At 39.0% G+C, this 20,344-nt stretch overlaps 1 protein-coding gene across 3 annotated transcripts in view; it reads right to left on the bottom strand.

Moving 5' to 3' along the window:
- Positions 1 to 20,344, bottom strand: part of LOC140233940 (uncharacterized) — a 142,230-nt gene that overhangs the window by 45,815 nt on the left and 76,071 nt on the right. The window contains exon 1 of one of the 3 annotated variants that reach the window (XM_072314030.1): positions 19,538 to 19,667. The exons of the other annotated variants lie outside the window; for them this stretch is intronic. The gene's annotated coding sequence lies outside the window, so the exon portion shown is untranslated. Of the gene's footprint in view, positions 1 to 19,537; positions 19,668 to 20,344 lie in introns of those variants that run through there. 3 annotated transcript variants of the gene reach the window in all.

Raw genomic sequence — 20,344 nt, 5'->3', positions numbered from 1 at the left:
TATGCCATTTCCATGACAACAGAATATGAGTAAGGCGTAGGGGGAGAGAAAGACAGCCACTGAAAGAGAAGAGGCACAGGCACACGTGGAAAGAGGATGAGCCCTCACAGCGGGACACCTCGAACATGTCTGGCGTCATGAATGCATGTGCCCCAAACAACTGCTCAAGATTACACACACAAACACACGAATCCACACACAAACACAAACACACCCACACACGGTTAACAGCAGCGAGGCATGGACAAGCGTGACAAAACAACCCCACATACAGGAAACGCTCAATGTTACAAAAATTAGGCTGGGATAAATGAGCCACGAATTAAAGTAGGGACTTGCCTCTTCATTCACTCCATAGCTTATCACTATTTTTGGCTGATGAAAGCGTTGGAAAAGTCTTCGAAAACGTCTATTGCCGCAAACAATTGATCAATTGGGAATAAGTCAGGAGAAAGTGAGCAAATTTACTGGTCACCCATATTCAGATATCATGGAAAAGAATATAATATGTAAATAAAGTTAGAAAACGATTCATTGTGTTGCCATATTTCGGCCTCTAGGTAAGACCATTTTCTTCCTAGTTTGTGATTATTTGCAAGTCGCACTCTCTTGCAAGGTAGCTTACCAAATGGGATGAAGTTTTCACTCAAAAAAAAAAAGTCGAAACGAAAAATGATGTGAAATTGAATTACATAACCTAGCCTACTTACTAAGCATACTGGTTTGGTACTTCTCCATGCTTTTTAAGTGTTTAAATACATAAAATGACAACTGAGGTTGATACGGTCCAAAGCCCATGCACGTATACTATGCTGGAACTTCGATACACATTGCACGTTGCTTGTGCATGTCATGAAAAAAAAAAAAAACAATGACAAGCTGGGGTTATGATAATATATATGTAATTCATATCATAGATGTGCTCTAAAACTTGTTTTACCTATTTCCAACAGATAATGGAAAGAGAACCACAGTCAGATACGGTATGCATAATGAAGTCCGCATGAAAAGACAACAAACTATAAAGTAAATAATTAATGTAATTGTCCCTTGCGCGTCTGTGTATATCTGTAAGATGACCTGTTCATAGAGGAGGGCGTGTCCTGAATCAATGACTTCCTTGGTGTTGGATGTGTTTAATCATGACCGTACATGTGTTTTCACATTTCTACATCAAGATGCTGTGTGAGAAAAGGGCTATGTATAAGGGGGAGAAAAGGGTGCCTCTGTGTTGTGTTTACAATCGTTGTCACCTATATAATTTTCAAACAAGATCTCGACTCTCAAACAGGATTTCATCCGAGATCGCGACCGAGCAAACAGAACCACACAGTACAAACATTTGCTCAGCCTGTTCTCTCAATCCCCTGGACAAACATGCAAAAAGACAAAAAAAAAATCATGACAGTACTCTCATCTCTTTCAGACTGCATCAGTTTTTAGAATGACAGAACATTCGACAAGTGCACATCAAACATCTTCATTCCCTTATTCTCAAAGATAATTGATAGCAAATTATTTCACATCGTTCATTAACCCAACCAAAGATCCTGATGCTCTCGTACTTATGACTTTGTAGCGAAATGCGAAATATTTCTCTCCCCCTCTCCCTCACACAAAAAACCCAAACAAACAAACAAACAAAAAAGATGATGAGACGACAAACTTGCATCATGTTATACACAGCAATTTGGCGATTCTCGTTGGGACGTAAACAGTTTGCACATCATGCAATGCATTATCTCTGCATGGGCTTGGGACTGATTCATGTATATACCACTAGTATGGAACGCCATTAAGGAAACAATACAAAATTCATTTCACTCCAACCAATATTCATTTCACTTTTAAGAAATACATTTCACTCACAAACATTGATTTTACTTTTTATAGAAATACATTTCACTTTTCACAATAATACATTTCACTTTTAAATTAAAATTCATTTCACTTTTCACAAAAATACATTTCACTTTTACATAAAGATTCATTTCACTTTTCACAAAAATACATTTCAGTTTTACATAAAGATTCATTTCACTTTTCACAAAAATACATTTCACTTTTAAATACAAATTCATTTCACTCTTCACAAAAATACATTTCACTTTTACATAAAGATTCATTTCACTTTTCACAAAAATACATTTCACTTTTAAATACAAATTCATTTCACTCTTCACAAAAATACATTTCACTTTGGCGTACCATATCACTCAGACGAAACCATTCCACTGGGTAGGATTTCACTGCGCTAAAACCATTTCACTCTGATAAAACCATTTCACTCCGATAAAAAAAAATACGTTCCTCTTTTTTCCCGGCCAAAAGGTGGCGCCAGTCTGAGAGGAGTCACAGTGCCATGGCACTTAGCACTGAGCTGAGCTGAGGTGAGTGGCCGGCCAGCTGGCCGGCTGGCTATGCAGTACCTATTAGCGCGCTACGCTGGCGCGGAAGCGACGCGAGGCGAGCTAGCAGTCGACGGTCCTCGCCTCGGCCTCACTCACTAAATATGCACGCTCGTGCCGTTACATGCATACTACATCGAGAATTGAATCTACGCCTGACTTGCTGAATAATTAACGTGTGTTTTACAACGCTTTTCAACAGCGATGTTGTGGGGTAAGTTTGATGTCTGACTTCTTGTGATCGACATGCTATTTTTTCCGGTTCAAAATGAGTATTTTTTTTGCCGTTTAAATAGTGTCTCGAAGTTGACGTAGTATCTTGGCAATTTTTCCTCTTTCAAAACATTCCCGTGTTTATAGCTGGCTGCTGACCCATCTAAAAAGGGGATTGATGTGACTTTTTGTTCATCAGGTCGGCAATACTTCGTGCTTTACGCAGATACCAACATCGACGGTGCCCTAGAAGCATAACTTGTTAAAAATTAGGCCTGAAGATTGCATTTTTAGAGGCCAAATAATGTATTCTAGTCCTCCGGAAGGTCACGTGATCGCATCTAGTGCGGAAGGGGACTTTTTCGGACCGTAAATGCACCGTTGTTAACGATCTCTGCGGAGGTGCAGGGTCAGTCCCATATATTGAAATTAGCGTTGTTCATTCGCTCAATTGGAACTTCGTGATATCTTGTGTTGTGTACAGTGAGTCAGTGTAGGCCGGTGGCGGTAGGCCTACAATTGTATGTGGCGATGGCAATTTGTAAATTTGAATTTACAACTTATTCACAAAAATTGTACAGTGTACAATTTGTATGCTGTCTATAATAAACAGGGTCTTAGTCTTCATCTCTTAGTAGTTAATTATTCTTCTGGTCAGTTTATTCTGTCTTTATTTGTTACAAACTCAAAAAGCTGCATCACTTCGGTGATCCCTCGCATTTATCCCCAAGTTTAATTATCCTTCGGGTTTATGCCAGGTTCAAGTGTGTGCGTGTGTGTCACACACAAACACACTGCTATAGCTTCTGACCACCCGAGCATTGAGAATTAAGGGTTTCTGGGACGAACACTGTACTATATAGCTCAGTCGGTAGAGCACCGGTCTAGCAATCCGGAGGTCTCGGGTTCGAATCCCGATGGAATCCCATTTTCTTTGCTCACTTTTCCACTAGTAGTTAATTATTATATGATTTAGGCACCTACTCATCACTTTACAAACAAGAACAGTATAGATTCAATATTATTATTATTATTAGTTATTTTCTTTCGCATGGAGAAAGAAGGCACAAGAGCGATTCTAGTATTTGATGTAAACATAATTTTCATGACATGTTTAAGAGTTGACCCGGCTGCAATGTTAACACTAATAGAGTACCAGGCTATTTGAATTTTTCAAGTTGGTATACAGGTTGTCAGTAAATATAGAGATGTATTATTAGTCTTCCGCATCTACAATTTGTAACAATAAAGTTTACGAGGATGTCTGAATGAATGCAATTATTCTCAGAATACACGTAGTATGAAGAGTTTGTTCGCAAAAACCGATAAGTCCATATTTGCCAAATGGAGATATTTGCGATTAAAGGTCAGGAAAAATAAAGAGAATACTAAGAAAATTTTTGCTTCTTTTGACCATAACTTCAAAAATGCCCTTTTATATACGTAGTGACCAATATCTCATTTAAAAGGTGTTATTTTGTACTTTATGACAGAGACCGTACTTGAAAATCTTCAAAAATGGACTTATCGGTTTTTGCGAACAGACTCTTCATATGTTTACCATAGTACAGTGCATGTCTGTAGTTTCTCTCTGCTTGAATTGGGGTTTACTCCAACATAATGTTTTCGGACATGTTATTGTGAATAATGGTTTATAATATCATCTATGATTAATTTTCTCTATTTGTGTCACATTGTATATGTAGGTATCCCCAGTACCTGACATCACACCGATGGAACATGCATATTTAAGGTGATTCTCTTCTCTGTGACCTCCAGGAAAATCTGCATTACATAAACGAGTAGATCTACACTGTCAGTTCTATAGTGTATTTTGTTTTCTTGGATGCACACGTACCATTCAATCTCTGACAGATTTTTATCAAGGAGAGCACTGCTGTTTTGCAAGCGCTGAGTGACTTCCTCACAAGAATAGAAACAACTGATTAGTACACCTGTCAACTTTTTCATTTCATTGAAAAACCTAGAGCAGTATGTGATCATGATAACCTACCTCAGAAAGGTGCTAAATATGTGATATGATACAATAGGAAGAATGAAGTTGATATACAATTGTAACATATTACAGTATGTTACTGTATATCAACTTCATTCATCTTTACGGTAACATTTTTAGTAAAGAGGATGTACATGTATATGCTTTGAAAAGCACGGTTGTTGTAGTAAATGTGAAGTTCGACCATTACAGATACATCAATGTGTGGAACTATGCAAGATAGTATATGTTAAATTATGTGCATTTAAATTACTTTGGAGTTTGTACAGATGGCAGAATTATGAGCCCTGATTAAACTAAATATTATCCTTCATGATATTCTTGATAAATGTTATGGAAGCAAGTACATTGTACAGTATGAAGTAGTATCTGGACGTACAGCCATTACTCGACAGGGGCATGTCTTGTTGCTGAAGGTATGAATTTAATTTGTACATCATCACTGAAGCACTATAAGAGGTTTAGTTAGTACATGTATGCATGTTTTATTGCTAATATTTTGGTTGTGACCCATTTCAGAAGAGGTTTCAAAGATGTAAGAATTCTGTTCGATCAGGAAGATACACAAGGTATGTCACCAAAAGGAATTGGAACGGTCAAGAAGGGATAAGGAAGATGAAGATTTTGACGCAACAGTTAGATAGATGATACATTACATTAGTACTTCCCCCAAATCAACCAAAATTTTGAACATGTTCGCATTGAACGGGCATGCTCTTATTAGATACCTATAAAGAAAAATTGTGGACCTTGTGAAAGGTAAGATGAGCAGATTTTTATAACACCTGGGGGGTTTCATGTTGGCCTGTAGTCTACCCCAGGGTTGTCGAGTGTTGTTACTGGTAAGGAGTTCGAATACACATTTGTATCATTCACTCAGTCATAACCATGAAGAGAGTGACACACAGATATTTTAAATGTGTATGATACTGCTTGTGTACATGTACTGATACATGTGTATTCAGTTGACAGAGATGTTGGGATGATTAGTTTGCCTTTTGACATTTCAGATAAGATTATATACAGTCAATGCTAAAGTTGGGAATGAAAGATTTCTTCACATAGATGTTTTGCAAGATGCTATATGGCCAAATCTAATCTGTCTGCTTCGATTTCCAGTAATATTGATGTTTTAAAGTTACTTTAAATTTTTTATCTGTTTAGTTTCCAGTAAGTGTACTTCATACATTGGCGGATCCAGTTAGGACCGCAACTGGCGCACGCCCCCTTTATTTTTTGTTTAAACAAAAGAAATTAAAAGAAAAAAATGGGGGGAGGGGTGCATGCGCCCCCCTTTAATTTTGTAAACGCGTCCCCTCTTTACGGAATTCCTGGATCCGCCCCTGCTTCATATGTAGTATGTACACTTCTGAATTGTTGATGCAGCTGCCAGTTCATGTGTTTGAAACATTGACAGTGTGACCAATAGATACATTGTACTTGCCTTCAAAGTATTTAAGGGCATATGTACACCTTCAAAACATTCTCTGCTGTTTGGACTGTCAATGAAGTTTATATATTTTGTACATGTTTCATTTTGTTTCCAGTAAGTACACTTCATATGCATACATGTACTCCTTCAAATTGCTCTTGCAGCTGCCAGTTTACTGTCACCCTCTATTCATGTGCGTGAAACCTTGTCGATGTGAATACTATAGTAGATACACGTATGTGTACCTGCCTTCAGAGTACTCAAGGGCATTTGTACACCCTCAAACATTCATGCATTTTGAACTATTAATGAAGTTATCTCTGTACATGTATCATTTGAGTGAAACCTTGCCAAAAGTGTAGATGGCATGTAATTTACAAAGTATTGCCTCAAAACATTTGTGGTATTCTTGCTTGATTTTATTCACTTACATAACATTCAAGCCATATTCACAACTGTTTCATGTTTGTGCAACATCGGTATCAGTATAGTTTGTTTATTGCCAGTGTCAAAATTTGCCGGCATTTTATTTGTACAGATCTGCTCCATACAATGTAGCTCTGCAATTGTTCAAACTACCTGGTACATTCATTTGCTCTTGTCTTATTACTGAGCTTCACCAGAAGAATTTTTTTTTGGAAATGTTCACTGTACATCACTGTCGTAGTCAAGACAGACTGATCCTACTCGCGTTCCTCCATGTACTCACAAGACCGATGACAGTTGTACCTTTTGCAGGTCTCTTACATGCTACTTGGCTGGAGACTGAGTCCAATACCACCACCAAAAAATAGATTAAAAATAATTAATAAATGGATGAATAAATAAATGAGAGTTATAAATAAAAAAAAAATAAAATGATCTAAAACTGCATTTGACTATACTGCTAAAAAGTAGATAAAACTGTAGACTGCTTATGCAGCTCTTACTTTAGGTATTATTTTTTGTTGTTGTTATGTGTGTGATACATTGTCATGAAGATTGGTGGATACCTTGAAACTTAACTGCAATGTAGTTCTTTCAACACATGTAATAAATAATATATATATATATATATATATATATATATGGAGATGTATATACATTTATAAAGAAAAAAAACTTGTGGATTGTGCTCCTTTCTCTGTTGTTATTAATGAAAAAAAAAAGGTATTTTATTAATTGATGAGATAATGTATGTAAATTTCTCTGCCTAGTTAGGTAGGCCTATAGTAATAGAGTGAAGTAATGTAGTTAAGTCCTTGGGATCAACAGCTTTCTTTTGTTATATCAAAATGTTGTTATAACCAAGCATGTAGAAAAAAAGTGGATAATGTAAGCAGAATTTCGATATAATGTAACTGTGTTCACTTTAGCGGAGTGAACGGTATAAGTAGTGGTTATAATGTATTTGAGTGGATGCTTAGGATGCTTTGAATTGAGAGAGAGTGATGTGAATGATTGATGGCAGAATGAAACTGGGAATCAGACACTTCCTGTTGACGAAATCAGAAGGGTGGACAAAAGCAAACAAAACAAACATACATTGTATTATGAATAACAAGAACAAGACATATAATCAAAAAAAGAGAGGGAGAGAGAGAGAGAGAGAGGGGGAGGCCCAGCAAGAGGCTGTAGATTATTAGTACGTAATGTCTAATGACAGACACAAGTACAGTATATCACAGCTAGACGCTCGAAACTGACCACATGTATTTACGCTGGGGTCGCTCATACAGTAACACACACGTACAAAGGCATCGAGGGCACACGTCAATTTCTATATGTGGGACAGTACAGTACAGTACAGTACAGTACAGTACTTCGCGATTTCGTGCCGAGAAAAAAAGGAATGACATCCCTATATCAGCTGGCTGCTGACCCATCTACAAATCATCACATTACACTTTTAGGTATCATCTTAAAGCTGAATAAATTTCCTTTTACATGATATAACTTTTGTTGGTGCCCCACGATGAAAAAGAAGACTTTTAGGAGAATTTTAGAAGAATATCTGTACAGTGTATCCATTATTTCCGGAACATCTGCAATTAGTTAACCACGAAGTTGATAATCTTTCATGTCGTTCTTGGAAAAATCAACAAGATAGCATCCAAGTTTTAACCTTTACCTATCAAATAAAAGAAAAATCATGTGAAAACGTAATTCAGTGACCAAGATATGAGCATTTCAAAACGATTCTCCAATCGCGCTCTCTATGACTTGCGGGGTCAACTCGCGTACGAGGACTTGAATATTCTAGACGGGTTTTTTCGGGCTTGCCGACTGACTGGCTACTCAGTAAATCTAGGTACTGCATGCATAGCCAGCCGGTCAGCTGGCCGGCTACTCACCTCAGCTCAGTGCTAACAAAGTGTCATGGCACTGCATGTGACTCCTCTCAGACTGGCGCCACCTTTTGGCCGGGCCAAAAGAGGAACGTATTTTTTTGTATCAGAGTGAAATGGTTTTATCAGAGTGAAATGGTTTTAGCGCAGTGAAATGGTTTCGTCTGAGTGATATGGTACGCCAAAGTGAAATGTATTTTTGTGAAGAGTGAAATGAATTTGTATTTAAAAGTGAAATGTATTTTTGTGAAAAGTGAAATGAATCTTTATGTAAAACTGAAATGTATTTTTGTGAAAAGTGAAATGAATTTTAATTCAAAAGTGAAATGTATTTTTGTGAAAAGTGAGATGAAGTTTAATGCAAAAGTGAAATGTATTTTTGTGAAAAGTGAAATGTATTTTTGTGAAAAGTGAGATGGAGTTTAATGCAAAAGTGAAATGTATTTTTGTGAAAAGTGAAATGAATTTTAATTTAAAAGTGAAATGTATTATTGTGAAAAGTGAAATGTATTTTTATAAAAAGTAAAATCAATGTTTGTGAGTGAAATGTATTTGTTAAAAGTGAAATGAATATTGGCTGGAGTGAAATGAATTTTGTATTGTTTCCTTAATGGCGTTCCATACACTAGTCCGTGCCAGGTATCACTTGTTATGATGCTCTGGTGCCACATTAACTACTTCGTTCTCCTTTCAGAGCCCGTCGTTACGGGAGTTGAGCATGAGAATACAATCTTCCTCCAACTCCATTCCCCATTCATCTCTCCCTCTCCGTCTGTCTGTCGGTCTGTCTCTCTCCCTCTCTCTCCCTCTTGGGAGCAAAGGTCATTTCTTTTCAACCTCCAGCTTTACGAGTTCGTGGTGTATGTTTACTCCTCCTCGCGCACAAACCAAGCGCGATGAAGATGTATGAGAACGAACGTGGGCTAGATGATGTAGGCGTGAAATGTAACCATAATTACCATTCATACCACAACAATGATAATGTATATTGTTCGTGGGTACAGGGAGCAGCAATCCGAGCAGTTCTGTGCCAAGCACACTCGATGTGGTGCAAGCCCCCTTCATGAAAGAGGAGGACGCCAGCCACACTTCCCCTTGGCCACCACTCCAGCTATTTCATCAACACCAAGAACGTGTTAAGGCAAGCAACATCTTCAGATCATGGAGCTACTAGTAGCTCCATGTTCAGATCAACTGAGAAGTCCAGTTTAGAAAGGTATATATTATGTAACTTATACGTATGGCTTCTCATACAACATACCTACTTTGAGCATTATCGGCAACAACAGTGACTCGTAGGTGACTCGTGAGTGACGCAAAAGAGCAAGTACGAAGAAAGTTTCTTCTAAAGTGAAAGCCAATAAAATAATATGCGATGAAACCAGGGGACATGATAACAAACTCTCCCTGTAAAGTGAAACAGGTGACAAACAGAGCCTGCTAACTATTATAACAAGATGTTTACAAGGAAACCTTAGAAGGAATCATTTATGGAGCGAAAAACCCATTTTTATTATAATGAGGATACACGACAGAGAAAGTGAAGAGCTTTCCAAGTAGGAACCTGGGAACCATAACCCATTTGGTTCGATGAGCATGATTATGAAGGGGGTGCCGCCCTCAGAAACTATGGAGGTATGTGAAGCTCCTTGCAGATACTAATCCTCATCCATTCCCAACGTACGTAAATCGATGTTGAACCATTTTGATAGAGGCTGGTCACTTTCCCTTAGTGTGGGTACTAACTTGTTTCAGTGGGGTTTGTCCAGATCTCTCTTCATTGTATCATCGAGAAAAAAAAAACAACAATCGACATGATGATAGTAATCTGTGTAGGAGTGCATCCGAAATGTCTAGCGGGGATAGGATATTTAGTCGAGATGTCTGACACTTCTAATAGTCATCTTATTCTTGGAGTCACCATCTCATACCAATGCAAGTTACAAGAATCTTCTGCAGACCAGTGAGCACACGCCGGAAAGCCCTGCATATTTTTGCGGTGACGTTTATTCTATACGCCACATGTTAGCATGTGCTGATCATTTTTATGCCCTGCAGCAGTTGATAACGGCCATGGAAAAGTTGATGTCATTAGCTGAATGGATATTATCGAAAAAAAATGTTATGTCGGTAAAATGTATCTGTTTTGCCAACCGCAGCGTTTGGATATAGTGTGTCCTTTAAAGCATTATGTGTCAGAAGAGAGTGATTTGTGCGTAAATCCACCTAATCGGTGGGACGTGCGGACTCAACCCACATCCAACGTGTATCATGTGAAAACAGATACACAAACTCCACAACATACTCCTTTCGATCTACACTTTACAGCCCTGCACACAATGCAAATAGTGACGTAACCCCTCAGCATGAATGCAACTACATGTACTAGTACTCGACGGAGTTTATATCATCAAAGGTGATATTATGACCAGTTACATTTCCTGTTCACATTTTTTGATTTTCATTTCGTCAAAGCGAAGTGATCTCCACCATAGTGTCGTAAAACGGAGAGTGGGGATACCTTAAAGAAACGAGTAGGAGCCTACCCCTCAGCCGGTGCACTTTCACCCTGCCACGCCCGAAGCCACATGCCTCAGAATTATTGCATTTCACAACTAGGCTGTCGATTCGCGTGTACTTTCCTTACGATATTATATTGAATTTAGTTGCGTGGATACATTTTTTTTTTTCGCCGCGGAAGTTTCAGAAACTATGGCAAAGATACGATCATTTGGAAATGACGTCGTTGTCACCACAAAGCTCAGTGGCAGTAATACAATACATTCTAGATGTATCGTGATACGGTTCCCTTTCATCAGCGCAATCAGAAAAAAAAAAAATTGTTGTTCATCGCCCGTGACGATCCGCTTTAACAAATCTGACCACATGCATGTAAGCTACTGTCATATAGAGGATGTAACATACTATCATTTATGTCATCACAAAGGTTATCCAAAAATTGTGGCTTATTTAGCGCCCACACACACATACGCATAGCATACACACATATAGACAATAGACCCACACAATGACTTGAATTGTACAATTATTCAATGACATTCAAGACTCACCAGGGTGCCAACTTTGTGTTGAATTTGCTTCCGGATGACTGACAATACCCTTGTCTCCCACAAAAACGACGAAACACAACATCAACTTTTGAACTTTACCAAACATTTCTGCCTACATGCATGCATCCGCGAAATAACTTCGTTTCCCAGTAACGTTAACTTGACAGACCTGCACGTATTCCAAAGGTGAGGATAAGTGTCTACTCTTCAAACTCGCTGCCATGTCGTGGACAGTATCATATCATGTTATCACTATATATTTTTTTGCCTTTAGACCCCTCCTGGACAATACAAATATGTAACGCCATTCAGTGTATATTCAGAGATCTTCATTATCCTGAACTCTGTGATGTTTGCACAATATTTTGCCACGACAAATATTTGTACTTTTTTGGCTTCTTGTTTGATGAATTTAGACAAAGAGAACACATACCATACACGCCCAGTCTCTAAGTTTGAATCCTTTTTTTTTTCTTCATCTATCATCTATTCACACCGTTATAAAAATGCATTTCATTATGGGATAATGGAAGTGTTGGTCAAACAATAAATTCTCCTTTGCTTGTTTAAAATATACTGCAGACTCTCATACTAAGGGGTCTAGGAATGTGACGCACCAAAACGCCGACAGGTCTGCGAGAGGTGATGCATGCATGGGTGTCTTGACTTGTCATTTCGCTGATCATTTATCAATTTATATTCAATCACAACTATTAAGTTTAGACGCAGAGATGGTAGATATCATTGTGGAATTCTATCCTCGCCAGTATACTTGAGAGAGAGAGAAAGGAAGAGGAAGAGGAGGGGGAGGAGGAGGAGGAGGAGAGGAGGAGAGGAAAAGAGGAAAAAGTGGTAGGTATTGAGATGTACCTGAACATCAGCCATTTCCATGTCATTTGACAGAGGCAGGGCGTGTCCGTATGTTGTATAGCTGTTCCAGAGTTGCCGAGTTTTAGTGTGAATACCTCACTATGGGCCTACTACTGAACAAGCATGGGGTTGACCGTGGGTCGACTAAGCTCACACTGAGCACAAAATTTCAGGGGTCAACTATTCATCTTTTATCTTAGTTCGAAAGAAACAACTGTCACAAGACATCAAAATACTCGAAACGAAGCAGCACAACCAGGAATGTGGAGTGTATTCTCTTTTCCTCGGGTCGTATGATACTTCTACCCGTCAGGCCGATCCAAGATGACCCGAGCACGTATTTTATGAGAAAAAAATCGTCATCTTCATCACCAGCAGCATTCGTGTAATGCAGTGACATAGAGAGTTTGCTCGGCTGTGAGAATTTACATCATGCCATACGAATAAAGTTTGTCACTTCCTCCGGCACGCTGCCAAATCGAGGCAAATAACAGTCCTTTCGATTTCAGTGAAATATGACGTCTTGTCTTCTACACATAGGCATGTACAGAAACCAATTTTCAGGTTTAGACACAGTCATGAACACTGATGCTTCGAATACGTTGCTATCAGAACTTCGAGAGTGCAATCATTCGAGACCGATGCGCGAAAACCTCTCAGAAATAAAACTGTCTGCTAACTTGTGGCCGCCTTAGCTGTAAGACCATTCCACAGACCAACAATGATGGAGGTGGGAGTCGATTCACGATTTCTGTCTCATGTAGACCTTGCATGATACCAATGGAGGAAAGAAACCATTGTTGGCATCACATAACCACAAAAGACTCAAGTATAGACGGACAAACAACATGCTTCATAATACCGGGAATACTGTGCACATCAAGAAATAAGTGTCTGTACGTCCCTGGAACACATTTACAAGCACTGAAAAGGGTCCTTTGCGAATTGTCTGTGCTCTCAGAAAATCGCCCTTCGTGTTGTCTCTTCTCAGACGAAAAATGCCCTTCAGATTTGGATTAACGATAGCTAAAGAATACTGGCAGAAAGTTTTGAAAGCTTTCCCCTCCTCTTTTCACTCCTTGAAGACCTACGTCGGGGCACGGAACGCCGCTTCCTGAAGGTTAACATCGCACACAGCCAGTCAGATCATCTTCACGAGGCCATAAGAAACCGCAGTTGTTGTTTTTATTATTAGCATTGTATAACGATGATTTTTATGAGGAACCAGAGGGCATGAGATATGAATTAAAGAGATAGTTAAAGCCGAGCAAGACTATGGGACCCGCTAATGGCCCATGATCAGAGCACCGATTGCAGCTTGTCCCTGCAAGCGCTCTTTTCTAGTCCATATCTTGTGTCTGACAGAAGTACTCTCGTATGATCTTTCCCTCAGGACACTCTTCATTGAATATACTAATCAACGGTACATGGAACCAATCACCCACACAGTGCAGTATGTCCTTACATATCCGAGACACGCGTCCTGCTTTATAATCCGTGCTTTAGACTCTAAATTATAATCATACTATTACTCAACACCATATTATCGAATTTCATTACTTTTCCTCCTGAAAATTTCACCCAATCCTATTCTACATCAAAGACAAAAGCCATCTAAATACAAGTGATTCCAATTAGCGATTTTATTTGCCGAAGAGAAAAAAAAGTAGAACAAATATTGATTTTCCTCCCCTGACATATGTTGCATGTGGCAAACGTTCATATTTCACTCAAGAGCACAATCTGAAATCGAAAGAAAATCATGTCTGTACCTATTCTTCGGTTATATATTAGGCACGATTTGGAGTAGGATTCAGGTGCACTCCAACAACAACATCTTCTCTGTTGACATACAAGGTTTCGTCTGTCTCTAAAATACAAACTAATGGAAATGAATAGGGAGTGCAGACGAAGGTCGATTCCACGCCCATGTGACAAGAAAAAAAGGATCGGAGAGAAAAGGAGAAGAAAAAGATCTTGTTCAAAGAGAGAGAGAGAGAAGGCAGACGGGGAAAGTCGGCGAAAGAGACATTACTAAGACTTCGAGAATGGGAAAGCAGTCGTGTGGAAGGGAAGTCAGAAGGAAAAATGCTGAAAGCTGGAGATGGTGGAAAATGGGAGTGGTAGAAAATTACAATGCTCAAATCCATTCATGTAAATCCCACGAATTATAGTCGAATTTCCCACTTGCGGGCAGAAAGCAATGCTGTTCTTCGATGACATTCATAAAATATCAAACACTGACGTTACGTAGTCCTACAATCACATAACCTTTTTCAGCAGTAGATCTTACGTAGACGGCCATTGCCATGCACATAAAGCAGAAAGCAGGGCACTGTAGTCGGTTTGTGTTGCGAGAAAGATGAAGGACGCTATTATAAGGTTACGTTTCTTTAAGCGATGTCAGTAAAGGTTGTAATACTGAGGAAAACAGCAAAATCAATACTCGCATAGAGTAAACCATGGTACAGCTGAGGAGAAGGTTGACGAGGTCAATGACCGCCGGGGTTCTACTTCTAACATGACTGTATATCCTAGCATGTTTTCTGTTAGTGAATACGAGTTATTGTGATATTGTCGATCAGTTATCAATAGATAAAAGCTCATGTTGGCAAAGCACACGATTTTAATCCATTTACTTAATCTGTTTCAACAGGTTTATTGCTGCAGTTACAATGACAATAGCTGGGAAAAACGCATAAAAACAGCTCAACACTAATCTGTTGCGATGCTAACTGTCTATAGTCATGTAACAATAATATTGTCAACCACTCTATATGAAATGAGCCTGCAGTCTACACTATTCCATGGGCACAAGACAAGGCTATAAAGAAACACTTGTTAGGGGACGCTTCGTGGGTACTTCTTGAACAGACCAGGAAGATAATCGAGTTTATCGTGGTGATCACCATAATTTGATAATGGCTGTCCTAACAATTTTTCCATATTAGTTGTCCATTTCAACAAGGACAGCAGGCTGAAGTGGATCTTGCAACCCGCCGTTATACAACATTGATATGAGTGCAAATTGTATGTTATCCCTGTGGGCTCATCATGCAACAATTAGGTCGATAGGCTACATGCGAATTACAGACGCTTCATGAAATGCCGTAAAAATGTTGCGTGCTGCTCTGTTTGTTGACGTTTTACAAATGTGAGGGCTAATCTTGTCAATTTCAAGTATAGAGGCACTCTGTTTTGATAATTGACGAACACGACGACAAGCTTCCTAAAGAAACACACCCTCTTTATATTCATTTCAATCTCCTCCGACTCAGTAGTGGATCTTCTGGCGGTATAGTATGTAAATGGACGCTATATATAAGTTAGCTTCGTGGTAACGTGAATCTCGACAAAGGAACTGTACATTGCGCTTGCAGTTGTGACTGAGTCTGACATAAAAGCACTGTCAAGGTCCAATCAAGGGTAAATCGAGAGGCGAAGATCAAATAGAATTCAGTCATGGGTGATAGACAGAAGATGTGGGCATAGAATCGAAGCTATTGGTATGAGATTTACCCGTTAGGCTTGGTGGAGCGGTCTTGGGAAGAGAAGATCGACTTTGGCTTCGCTTACAAACAGTATTTTAAGCTTGTTAAATACACCGTGACAGTGGGATCGGCCTTCCCAAAGAATTTATTGATCATTGCGAACCTTTCTCAGAATGCATTGGACCTTCCCTCTTTCCTGGAGCGAAGTTCTGCTCAGTTGAACTTTTAAAGAGAAACGTTTACCAGTCTTGTAGTAATGAATAGAATAAATCTAATAAGCATATTCCCTGGAGTTTAATCTAAAGTGGGTATAAAATAAAACAAGAAAGTTATGAAATTAGAAGTTTTACGTGTTTTTTTCACGAGACAATTACGTTGGTCACAAACCACATAATCCATGTATATTAGATGAAGTACCAATATCATCTCTTCACAAGTCAGCAGTCTGAAGAAAAACATAAACTTCCTGGGTTTATGAAAAAAAATATATATATACATAATACCTTCGCATTAAAATATTGTAAAAATGATAAGATAGGAACGGATTGCAGTTGTTAGATTATCGACGAAAATAATATGCTAAATATGCTAATCATTTTTGTTTTAAGCAATGGGAGAGTTTGGAGGTGATGGCACCATGTACTTCATTCAATGTCATTATGCCGTTGCAATCAATATCACTCTTAGTCAGTATAAAAAGACATGCAGAACTACAATATCAACAACAACAAAAAAACCCACTTATTCATGCACAATTTTGATAAAACCACAATTATTTTTGTTTGATTTCATTCTATTTAATAAGGTCAATTTTAAACTAGGGGCATTGCACTTTCATTGCGTGTATATACACGGGTGTCTTGTATTCGATGTGCGTGTAGGAGTACCATAGAATAGCTCACACTTCCCCACGTTATTTGCTTTACATCTTTTTGTATCATCAGAGTGTGCTGTTGTTATTTATTTCACCAACGAAACTCTAAAGAAGAATGGTTGGATAATTAAAATAATTTCACCACTTCACAGGCATTTGTTCTGGCTGAAAATATTCACAGAAAGACATGTTGTGGTGTGTAAAATTGAGAAGGGGGTAAGAATGGGCGTGGTTGCCGATCAGCCATTTTTGCCTCACCTATAGAGATTCTTATCGGTCTCTCTACATGCTGGCAATTCTTCGAGTCACATTTTTTTTTTTTTTAATAAATCATATAAAACATATATCAAAGCAGTCCCCTTTTTAAAAGCAAACATAGCGCTGATGACTTTGACTGGATAGGCCGGTGATGTTCACTGAGGGTATATCAGTGTAAGACATCTTTGCTACAGAGTCTAACTTCTTACCCATTCCAGCAAGACCATTGTCCACATGCAGACTGAGAATCATCTTTTACATTGCTTGATTTGAGAATGAGAATGATAATACTAGACGTCCTTTCCTTTAATACTTAGATCCTTTTATTTGCCTGTGCACTGATTGTTTGGGAAACCGAAAGGAGTGCTCGCTGGGCCACCATCTTATACTTTGTCGACATGGGTGCCGCTCCCTGCCAACTTTTATCATTCCTTTCAATTCTGGTGGATAAACATTAATGCGTTCTCTGGAGGTCCAAGTCCTTTTGCCATACAATTCAGTGTGCCGTGCCTGGATGTCAGTTTAATCACATAAATTTTGTTGCTATTTTTTTAACTTAAGTTTAACAGAAGCTCTAGTTGGCGACAAAGGAGGGTGTGAAGTTACATTTTCAGATCTGGTGTCTTGATTTTTATATCGATGTTTTTCATCAATAATCTTCATGCTATATCGAGACTCGGTATATCACTGCTTGTGCGATGGGACAATAATCTTTACCGGAGCGATAACGAAGTGGGACATGCAGAGAGCATGAAGTGGCATTGCCTGTTTTTACTTTATGTCGTTGATATAGCTGTGATCAAAACGCTTACAGCGGGTTGATTTCAATTCTCAGCCAACAATGAATCAAAGGAATGACGGAGAGATGGTGATCTAGACACAATATTTAGCAGGCAGCCTCTAACAATGCTGACATTCCGTGGGATACGGTTTCCAAAAACAACTGCTACTGTTGCCCTTATTGAGTGATAATACTTCATTTTATAACGACTTCCTCCATTGACGTATACACTGAGGAAGGACTCAAATTGATTTGACCTTCCATTTATTTTTTTTTTTTGGGGGGGTGGCTAATTTCGATGAAGAAATGTCATTGCCCTATATAATTTCCATTCTTTTGAAGGTAACTACCCTACATCACGAACAAATTTAGCAAGTCTTCAACAAGTCTTCAGCAAGTGTTTTCTTTTCTGTTCATGTTGTTTTGTTTTGTTTTTATTTAATTTACCACTCTAGAAGATGAAGACCATCCTGGGAAAATTACGTCATCGTTCATTCAGATTCAGTTTTGTTCTTTTGAAATTTTAAGACTGAAACTTTTTTCACTAAAGCCTTAGAAACAAAGACAATCCTAATAATGAGTAAAATAAACGTTAATGAGGACTTCCTTTAGTGAAAGAAGTCAAATGTCGTACTAACTCAACCGTTACCCCTCTGTATTGAACTCATACCTCGACAGCACTCTATTCATTTGTGGCGAAGAGGTGATGAAATGTGTGTGCGTGTGTGTGGGTGTGGGTATGTGTGTGTGTGTGTGTATGTGTGCGTGCGTGCGTCTTGAGTGTTCTTCTCTCGGCTTGTTATTTCATTTACTACATGGTATGTTGTCCTTCGTCTGCGGTATTGCTCGTCTTTGTATCTTGTCATGGGGATTGATTTTAATAAGACGACGACACGAGAAACAGCATTTACCCTACATCAGCATTTACTCTACATATTTCGCTTTCTCTCTCTCTCTCCCTCTTTCTTCTGCCTTCTTAAAGTATACACATAAGCAGGATACATAACACATTGCTTTACTGAGAACACGAGTCTATGCAAAGTCAAAGATTTAAAACTTTTCTCCAAACACAACAGACATACATATATACATTCTCATTAAAATACATGTAGTGTGATTCGTTGATTTAGTATACTCATGGAGGTGGAAGAGAGAGGGGTATAATACTAGCACGAACTGTGCGCCATGGAAAGCATTGCTTCGAATGCGTGTGACAGACATGATATCGTCCATTCGTCACCTGCACCTTTCAAAGGGGTGATATTCGTCACAAAGTCACGTTCAATCAGAACTTAATACACACTCCACCACACCTTTCACAGAATATTTCCTTGTCTTCCCACACACCCCCGTCAACACTGAGTTAGGATTGAAACATGTATAGGTTGTACCACGAATGTTACTGACACGATATCCGATCCAACAAGGGCAACTTACATACATAATGCATTTTGTACCAAGCCTCCATGTTTGTAGTCAAGCTGGAACTGTATCAAGTTAGTTAGCCATATCCCACTGAAATGTATACACATGCCTATTATGCCGAGCACTGTTTGGGATTCAACGAACGTCAAGCCTGTCATTTCACGTGAGGAATGGCATAAAGAATGCTTTTTGAATGTTTCACCCATCTCATGGTGCGCCACATCAGATTCTGACTGTATGTTGCGATGTTCTGTGGTATTACTAGCTATTATTGACGAGACATTAGCATCATGGATCTCCAACAAACAGTGACTTCAACAACGTTAAATGACTTACTACCTTATATAGAGATCAAATGCAAAAGACATACCTTCCAAATAGGCAGCAGCCCCAAGATTCTGAACTCTCTCAGCAATGTTTGCGCCGCTGTTTCCCAATTATTACCGATCTTGAAGCGAAAAGCGATCAGCTGACGAGTTACACGCGACGCTGCCGAATCCAGCATACGCTCCTCTACACACTAATTGCAATGGGCGCTCCGCGTATGCGCCAATGCTGTTCGGGAGGGAACACCAGATCCTGCGTAGGCTCAATTGACGGATCTGACAGCTCTATTCACATTCAGTCAGCCAGATCCCTGAACTACTCCAGTAGAATATAAACTTATATAAAAACAACATCAACTAAAGAAAACCGCGAGTGGGAGAAAGGAGAGAGGGGAGGGGGGGGGGGGGTAGAGAGCAAAAGAGAACAAACCGCACACCTTACTCAACTCCGGTAGTATTTTCTTTCACTGCCACGCTTCAGGTCTCCAAATCAAAGACGTAGATATTCGTGGTATCCCGTGCAGGAGATAATCTGCATGTTCCCTTCTTTTGGATGGACCTCTTGGTCCCCTAAAACTACACCCAACCAAACTTTTAATCCCTTTCTTCCCTTTAGACATCTATCTAGAGCAAGTAATGCGATCCAAAAGCTTGCATACTTTTGGCCCCCTAATATCCACATTCTGCGCATTCTTCGCACTTCCCACTTTAAAAAGAAAGAAAACAGACAGAAAGTAGGGAAGAAACTAAAACACAACGCAGTTAAACTGTCTTTGACTTTGTCCATTTAGCAAAGATTTTTTTTTTTTGCTTGTTAGTTGGAAACGAAGTTTGTGGTTCCCCGTGTTGCG

This window comes from Diadema setosum, chromosome 1 (genome assembly GCF_964275005.1).
Source record: "Diadema setosum chromosome 1, eeDiaSeto1, whole genome shotgun sequence".
NCBI classification, from domain to species: Eukaryota; Metazoa; Echinodermata; class Echinoidea; order Diadematoida; family Diadematidae; genus Diadema; species Diadema setosum.
This window is presented reverse-complemented; position numbering and strand designations above follow the sequence as displayed.